Genomic DNA, 9155 nt, shown 5'->3' with positions numbered 1-9155 from the left:
AAAAAAAAAAAAAAAAAAAAAAAAAAAAAAAAAAAAAGAAAAAAAGACAAATTAGGCATGGTGGCACAAGGCTGTAGTCCCACCTGATAGCAAGGCTGAGGTGGGAGGATTGCTTGAGCCTGGAGGTTGAGGCTGCAGTGAGCCACGATCACGCCACTGTACTCCAGCCTAGGTGACACAGCAAGACTATGTCTAAAAAAAAACTTTTTTTTAAAATAAAGCAAATATTTTGTATTTATTCTCTTTCTAATATTCATCTGTGTTTAACCAGAATATATTTACCTAAATCTGTTTGTTTTTTTAAAGTCTGAACCTGAGAAATGCTTTTTAAACATAAAAGTAAAAAGTAATTCCTAAATGTAGTCAATTATTTGGATATTTTGATTGATTGTACTCCACATAACAGAAATTCTATGTTTTTTTAAAAAAGAGTAAAACTAAGCAATACTTTGTTATTACAATAAAATAACTTTAGACAAAGCAGAGGCCATAACCATAATTTTTCAAGTTTCTCTGTGCATTTTTTAATATAACATTTAATTTCTTCTTGGCATTTTTTTTTCCATTTGTTATAATTCAGTAATGGGCTGGGCTCTAGGAAAAACAGAAAATGAAATATGGTCCTAAGAAAGTAGCCTCACAATTTGAATTTGAAATGCTAAAGCAGAATGTCCCGAGAGTGCAGTTTTTGTCCCTTCAAAGCAGGGCTCCTTTTGATATCATGGGAGAGCTCAGAGAGTGGGGACACAGGGGCAAGGAAGAAAAGGAGAAAGGATGGACAATGACCAAAGTTGGCATCAAATTTCAAAACCCGGGTGCTGAATTGTTCTTGCAGCCCTAAAATTATATTCTGAAATGTAAGAACCTGCTGATTCTGAATACGTTTGAATGGAAAAAGGCTAGGACCTCAAACTCTTGAGGACTTTCATTGATAATCAGTAGAAAAGGCTTAAAGGATCAAACCAAGAGACTCTGAGATGCGGGTAATAAGTTGAATCATGTGAATTGTGATAAAAATTGTAAGAGGCCACTTCTACATAAACAACGCTCCAGAAAAACAATAGAATTAGGCAGAGGGAACACTGTCATGATCCAACTTTGGAAAAAAGTGAAAAGTGGCTTTTTCTAAACAAAATTTTTAGTACTTTCAAAGCAGTTTTATTTTTAGCTGCAAACATATATAATAATAAACATCAGTGTTTCCTCTTCTGTCAATCAAGATCAAAAGAAGAAATTTATATTCTTGGCCTTTTACTTCTAATTTAAGCTTTCAGGAAATTATACAGTTTGGCTCAGATTGATCCAAAAACGAATGTCACAGAGCAAAATTGACACTGCCGGCTTCTGACAAAATCCCCAAACCTCAGGCTGACCGTCCTTCCCCACAACCATGGTTCCTCTAGGTCTGTCTAGTCTTTCCCAGGAAGACTTCATCAGGGCCGAGGGGATTTTTACTCTAGATTTGTGCCTTCCAGGCAGGTCCAAGGGCTGCCGTAAAGACTACATCATCGCCGGGCACGGTGGCTCATGCCTGTAATCCTAGCACCCTGGGATGCCGAGGCGGGCGGATCACCTGAGGTCGGGAGTTCAAGACCAGCCTGGCCAGCATGGTGAAACCCCGTCTTTAAAAGAAAAAAAAAAAAAAAAACGACTACATCGTCTTCTCTGCATCTCCGTCCCTGCCTCAATGATTAGATTTCCTAGAGCTCAAGGTTCGCAGAACCAAAACTGAGAGTGAAAAATGTCTTTTCCAAGTTGGATTTAGGCTAGACCAACTCCAACTCCTGCCTGTAGGAGGTGAGCGAAAAGAATGCAGATCGTAGACTCAATCCTCAGGCAGCTGGATGGAATGCCAAGAGTTTCCCAAAACACTGGGAATTCAAAAGCATTCATTGGTGTCCCATATTGATAAGAAGCCAAGATAGTGACTGCATGTTAAGCTGTTGAGAGAGAATGAGTGATTAAATCACGCTAAACCATTTGAGGCTGTTTTAAATGATAGGTTAGTAACAGGACAGGTATTTCTAGGTCCTGGCTGCACAGTGTAGTCACACAGGGAAGTGACAGCAAGCTAGGCCAGCACAGTATTTCCATCTTGAGTAATTTGGCCATTTAAGGCCTTCAACCTTGTCACTGCCTCGGGGGCAGTGCAGGTGGGGGATGGAGAGAGAGAGAGAATATTAAAGAAAAAAGAGACTGGGTATGGTAGCTCACACCTATAATCCCAGCACTTTGGGAGGCCAAGGTGGGCAGATCACCTGAAGTCAGGAGTTTGAGATCAGCCTGACCAACATGGTGAAAACCTGTCTCTACTAAAAATATAAAATTAGCCAGGCATGGTTGCACATGCCTGTAATCCCAGCTACTTGGGAGGCGGAGGCAGGCAAATCCCTTGAACTGGGGAGGCGGAGGTTGCAGCGAGCCAAGAATGTGCCATTGCACTCCAGCCTGGAAATAAGAGCAAAACTCCATCTCAAAATAAATAAATAAATAAAATAAAATAAAAGAAGGCCAGCGCAGTGGTTCATATCTGTAAATCCCAGCACTTTGGGAGGCCCAGGGGGTGGATCAAAAGGTCAGGTGATCAAGACCATCCTGGCTAACATGGTGAAACCCCATCTCTACTAAAAATACAAAAAATTAGCTGGGCACGGTAGCATGCGCCTGTAATCTCAGCTACTTGGGAGTCTGAGGCAGGAGAATCGCTTGAACTCAGGAGGTGGAGGTTGCAGTGAGCCAAGATCACGTCACTGCACTGCAGCCTGGGGGACAGAGCGAGACTTCGTCTCAAAAATAAATAAATTTTTTAAAAATGGAAAAAGAAAAAAGATTAAAACTCTACAAAGTAATCTAATCATATCAATCACTTTTCTCTCTCTTGAAGAAGTAAAACAAGTCAACTTATATATTTGTATCTATTCCAGCACTTGTTTAATGTTTTATCATGTGGTGTTTCAATAAAAGTAAATACATCAGGACACCCTTTGAACACCGAAGGAGATCCGAAGAGCTACAGCATAACCCAGCACCCCTAAGAATTGGTTTGGCAGCTGGACTGGGTGGCTCACACCTGTAATGCCAGCACTTTGGGCGGTCCAGGCTGATTGGATTGCTTGAGCATAGGAGTTCAAGACCAGCCTGGGCAAAGTTATGAAACCCCATCTCTACAAAAAATACAAAAATTAGCTGGGTATGGCGGCACAGAAGCTACTCAGGAGACTGGGGTGAGAGGATCAACTGAGACTGACAAGTCGAGGCTGCAGGCTGCTGAACTCCAGCCTGGGTTACAGAATGAGACCCTGTCTAAAACAAACAAACAAAAAAAACTGGTTTGGCACACTGCATTAAAATTTTTTATTTTAAAAAACCCCTACATCTAATCTTAATGGGTTTCATAAATAATAACTAGAAATTTTTTTGAACAATTTGATTCCTTTTTTTTTTTTAAGGATCAGGAGATTCCGGGATAAATTGCATCTTTTGGGAGACTTCTTAACATCTATCTCATAATTAACCTCTTTGGGCTGCCAAATATATCACCACAGGTGTGACTCAAAGATCTGTTGTCTAACACAAATAACTAGAAAATAATTGAACTTTTGGAATTGCAGATGACGTTAGAATCTCTATTTTTAAAAAGCGGAAGAGAGTTATAGTTAATATCCCAACACAGGTAGGGCGCAGTGATTCACGCCTGTAATCCCAGCGCTTTGGGAGGCCAAGGCGGGCAGATCACGAGATCAGGAGATCGAGATCATCCTGGCCAACAGGGTGAAACCCCATCTCCACCAAAATACGAAAAGAAATTAGCCGGGCATTGTGGCGCATGCCAGTAGTTCCAGCTACTTGTGAGGCTGAGGAAGGAGAATCACTTCAACCTGGGAGGCGGAGGTTGCAGTGAGCCAAGATCGTATCACCACTGCACTCCAGCCTGGCCACAGAGCAAGACTCCGTCTCAAAAAAAAAAAATATATATATATATATATATCTTCCGAAACAACCACAAACAGTAAGTGTATGTCAGGCCCAGCCACCGTCCTAAGCTTTACATACATTATCACATTTAATCTTTACTGTTACCTATAGGGCAGGTATTACTTCCCGCCTCTATAGGTGAGAAAAGGAGCTTATAAAGATTAAGTATTTTATGCAAGTCATTCCCATTAGTAGGTGGACTGAACTCAAATTTAAGTGACTGTGTTCTTAGCCACTGTACGTCCTCATAAATCAGTTTCCGCAAGGGAAAAACACATTCACTCAGAGATGCACTCTCAGACACGCAGGTTATTCACAGAATCAAGGAATCTTGGAGTAGTCGCCCCTACTATAGTTAATTACCCCAATATTCCAGACATTAATTCTATTAAATATCTAGGCTCAGCTTTCTGTTAGTGAATGAGAGAAAGAAAAGAGAAAGAAAAGTGCAAAAGGAGGCTAGGTTATCACAGAATGCCTGTTTGTGATATCCCTTGTACCTGTTTACTTATCTGGGGGAGGGGAGGGAAGAGAATAACAAAGTCAGCATCTCAAAGTAATATAAAATCAGTTCTCTCCTTCAGCTGCAAATAAATCAGTTCTAAGACAAAGAGGTACCTCACAGTAATGGAACTGCACCCTCAGAGTTGCTCCCCAGACATGGAGAAAGAATAATGGTGTTTATGAGTCCCAGACCAAAGGAAATATTGGAAAATGGTCAATAAAATAGTGATGTTTTTCTCATTTGCATACAGAGACTCTAGGACTATACATCAAAATTTATGAGCCTCAATTACTCAACCTTGGAGAGGCAAGCAAGTTCACCTCGACTGGGAAACACAGTCCTGCAAATTATGTATTGTCAAATATATTTTCAAGGACAACAGTCAGAAGCAGAAATTAAAGAACAAATTAGGGGCTGGGCACGATGGCTCATGCCTATAACCCCAGCATTTTGGGAAGCTGAGGTGGGTGGATCATCACGTTTGGCAGGAGTTCAAGACCAGCCTGGCCAACTGGTGAAACCCTGTCTCTACTAAAAATACAAAATTAGCTGGACATGGTGGTACATGCCTATAATCCCAGCTACTTGGAAGGCTGAGGCAAGAGAATCACTTGGACCCAGGAGATAGAGGTTGCAGTGAGCCAAGATTGTGCCACTGCATTCCCACCTGGGCCACAGAGTGAGACTCTGTCTCAAAAAAAATTAATAAAAAATGAAAGTAAAAAGGACAAAAGCTAATAAAGTAAGAACTCCATGAAGAAAGTTTCAAGAGACATGTGTCCAAGAAGATGAAACTGATAGAACACCTGATGAGCTTGAATATATAATATTAAGAAGGAAGTTTAGAAATGGTTAAAGAAAAAATAAGGCCAGGCGTGGTGGCTCACGCCTATAATCCAAGCACTTTGAAGGCCAGGGCGGGCGGATCACCTGAGGTTGGGAGTTCAAGACCAGCCTGACCAACATAGTGAAACCTTGTCTTTATATTAAAAAAAACAAAAGTGAAAAAATAAAACAGGAAAAAAAAAGACTAAAGAATGAAGAATAGGACAATTTATGTACCTCAATAAATTTTTTAAATGGTTCAAGAAAGCAAAAATACTCCTAGTATACCACATAGCTCAGTTGTAAATGCCATTCACATAGTCATAAAGTCATAACTGGTAAGTGCTGAAGAGTAATATAAACCAAATTATGATACTCTATGTAGGAGGGATGGGGATGGTGTGTGTGCGCATGTGCGTGTGCGTGTGTGTGTGTGTGTGTGTGTGTATTTGAGGCTAGACAGGGGCCAGTCATAGTGGCTCACGTCTATACTCCCAGCACTTAGCAAGGACAAGGCAGGAGGATCACTTGAGCCCAGAAGTTCAAGAACAGGCTGGGCAATATAGTGAGACCCCATCTATACCAAAAAAAAAAAAAAATTATAGAAAGAAAAAAAGAGGATATCACTAAAAAGCTAAATTCTCATCTTCCATATCAGAAAATAAGTTGACAATGTCTTCACTGAAAAATCTTGATGTAGCGCTATAAGTAATAAGCAGATGCTTAGTGACACGGCTATAATTCTCAAAAGTAACAACTAAAAGTTTGAACGAGGAGGCTTCTAAAGAGCCTGAAAATGGAGAAAGAGAGACAGGCAGGTGAGAAATGATTTTCACACGTCTTATGGGTTATTTAACTCTTTAAACTGTGAGCATTGGCCAGGCATGGTGGCTCATGCCTGTAACCCCAGCACTTTGGGAGGCTTAGGTGGGCAGATCACGAGGTCAGGAGTTCAAGGTTAGACTGGCCAACATGGTGAAGCCCCATCTCTACTAAAAAATACAAAAATTAGCTAAGCATGGTGGCTCCTGCCTGTAATCCCAGCTACTTGGGAGACTGGGGTAGGAGAATTGCTTGAACCAGGACCCGGGAGATGGAGGTTGCAATGAGCTGAGATGGCGCCACTGCACTCCAGCCTGGGCTACAGAGCAAGACTCCATCTCAAAAAAAAAAAACAAAAAACTGTGAGCATTAATAACTCTAATAAAAATAAAATGTTTTAAATTAGGGTGGATTTTCATCTTTAATACAAGGAAAAGTAAATGAAAGTCTAATGGCCTAAGAGGAGAAAAAAAATTATAAACTGGGAAGTGTGTGAAAGTGAACAAATAAGGGAAAGACCATTTTAACTTGAAGAATGCATGTTTCAAAGCTCGTGGAGTAATCCTTTCCTCAGATATCATCCAAAGCCAACAAGAAGAACAAGAAGCAATAAAAACTTCCTCCCCGGTGAAACTGATACACATCTGCAGTCCCAAACAGTAAAATGCAAAGACTCAAGGCTCATGGAGAAGCAGTAACTAGCTTGGCCCAGGGCGTGAAGTGAAACCTAAGAGGGTGGACTAGAAGCTAGCATGCTGGCCCTCAGGCTCAAGAGCTAGAAGCAGCAGATACTGAAGATGGTGGCAGAGTGGGGGTTGCTGAAAAGAGAAGTCTTCCCTGAAAGCCTACACAAAGAGCATTTGGACTCCAGACCCAACTCTCCCCTCTGCAGTCAAGGGTCTACCCCTCCCTACCTTGACAAGAGGCAAGAGGTTTATTCTCTGGAGCCGCTGAACCAAGCTTGAGATGCAGTAGGCACTGTTTAGGGCAGAGCTCAGGTACTGAAAGCAAAGCAGAGGCATTAAGTAAAACTTTTGTACAGAACCCCATGATCCCAGGCTGGGCGCAGTGGCTCATGCCTGTAATCCCAGCACTTTGGGAGGCTAAGGTGGGAGAATCACCTGAGGCCAGTTCAAGATCAGCCTCACCAACATAGTGAAACCCCATCTCTACTAAAAATGCAAAAATTAGCCAGGTGTGGTGACACATGCCTGTAATTCCAGGTGCTCAGGAGGCTGAGGCAGGGGAATCGCTTGAATCCAGGAGGTAGAGTTTGCAGTGAGCCAAGATCACGCCACTGCACTCTAGCCTATATGACAGAGCGAAACTCGGTCTCAAAAAAAAAAGAACCACTTGATTCCAGCCCAGCTCTAAGGATATCTGCAAACCTCTATGGAAACCTGTATATCCTTCGAAGAGGAGCACCCAGGAACAGTAAGCACTGTGAACACCCTTCCTATGAGCCCAGGAAACAGTGAACATCTATCTCAGTGGCAACCATGATGCCCCAAAGACCAGAGCCCCATTCCCAAACTTTTTAGACCATCTACCTTAGCCCCTTGTGTCCCCACCCCTCAAAAAACGGCACATTGTATTTCCTAACAAGAAGTGGGTGGGGACTCTGAGCCATTTTTCATTTTGTTTAGAAAAAAATAACACAGATGTATGTTTATCTCACATCCAAGCATTGTGGCTGTCACTCTTGTCTTTGTTCAAACTATTTCTTCTGCCGCAAGTGCCCTCCAGCCCCTCATCTTCCTGGCAAAATCCTCATTCCAAGGGCATCCAAAAGGTTGCCTTCTTTCTCTAGTTTTCCTTTTTTCTCTTCCACTTGGCAGAATTAATTACTCTGGCATGTTGATTCCCATAGCTCTCTCAGCTCACCTTCAAGACAGCACTTTGCTCTACACACGCTTGTCATTGCCTTGGGTGTGTGTAACTGTACTAGATTACGAACTCTTTGGTGAAAAAGAGAAAACAATGTGTCCTATCCATCCTTGAACTGTCAATATCTCCAATATCTTGGATCAAAGTCTGATAAGAATCAGCTAGTGCCATCAAAGGACTCGCTATCATCTTCTAGGAATTCCACAAAGTCTGAGGAGCTGCCTATGTATGTGGAAAAATATGCATAGTATACTCCATGTAAGAATGTAACACTAAATATATTTATTACTTTTGTGTAATAAAAACCATGAAAGTTTCTTTTTTTGAGGCAGAGTTTCACTCTTGTCACCGAGGCTGGAGTGATACGGTGTGATCTCAGCTCACTGCAACCTTCACCTCCCAGGTTGAAGCAATTCTCCTGCCTCAGCCTCCCGAGTAGCTGGGATTACAGGTGACTGCCACCATGCCTGGCTAATATTTGTATTTTTAGTAGAGACAGCGTTTTACCATGTTGGCCAAGTTGGTCTCGAACTCCTGACCTCAAATGATCCACCCATCTTGGCCTCCCAAAGTGCTGAGATTACAAGCATGAGCCACTGTACCTGGCCTGAAAGTTTCTTTAAGCTAGAAATAAGACCCTAGAAATATATGTACCCATGAGCTTCACTTTCATTCTTGAGGGAAAAAATCACCACCCAATCAATTCAGTAAACACTCTTAAGAAAGTTTGGACCTGAGGCCAGGCGCGGTGGCTCACGCCTGTAATCCTAGCACTTCAGGAGGCTGAGGTGGGTGGATCACCTGACGTCAGGAGTTCAAGACCAGCCTGGCCATCATGGTGAAACCCCATCTTAAAAAAAAAAAAAAAAGGAAGGCGGGGAGCGGTGGCTCAAGCCTGTAATCCCAGCACTATGGGAGGCCGAGGCGGGTGGATCACGAGGTCAAGAGATCGAGACCATCCTGGTCAACATGGTGAAACCCCGTCTCTACTAAAACTACAAAAAATTAGCTGGGCATGGTGGCGCGTGCCTGTAATCCCAGCTACTCAGGAGGCTGAGGCAGGAGAATTGCCTGAACCCGGGAGGCGGAGGTTGCGGTGAGCCGAGATCGTGCCATTGCACTCCAGCCTGGGTAACAAGAG

Source organism: Sapajus apella, unplaced genomic scaffold (genome assembly GCF_009761245.1).
Source record: "Sapajus apella isolate SASKATOON/1434 unplaced genomic scaffold, GSC_monkey_1.0 scaffold9, whole genome shotgun sequence".
Taxonomy (NCBI): domain Eukaryota; kingdom Metazoa; phylum Chordata; class Mammalia; order Primates; family Cebidae; genus Sapajus; species Sapajus apella.
Note: the sequence above shows the minus strand (reverse complement) of the source record.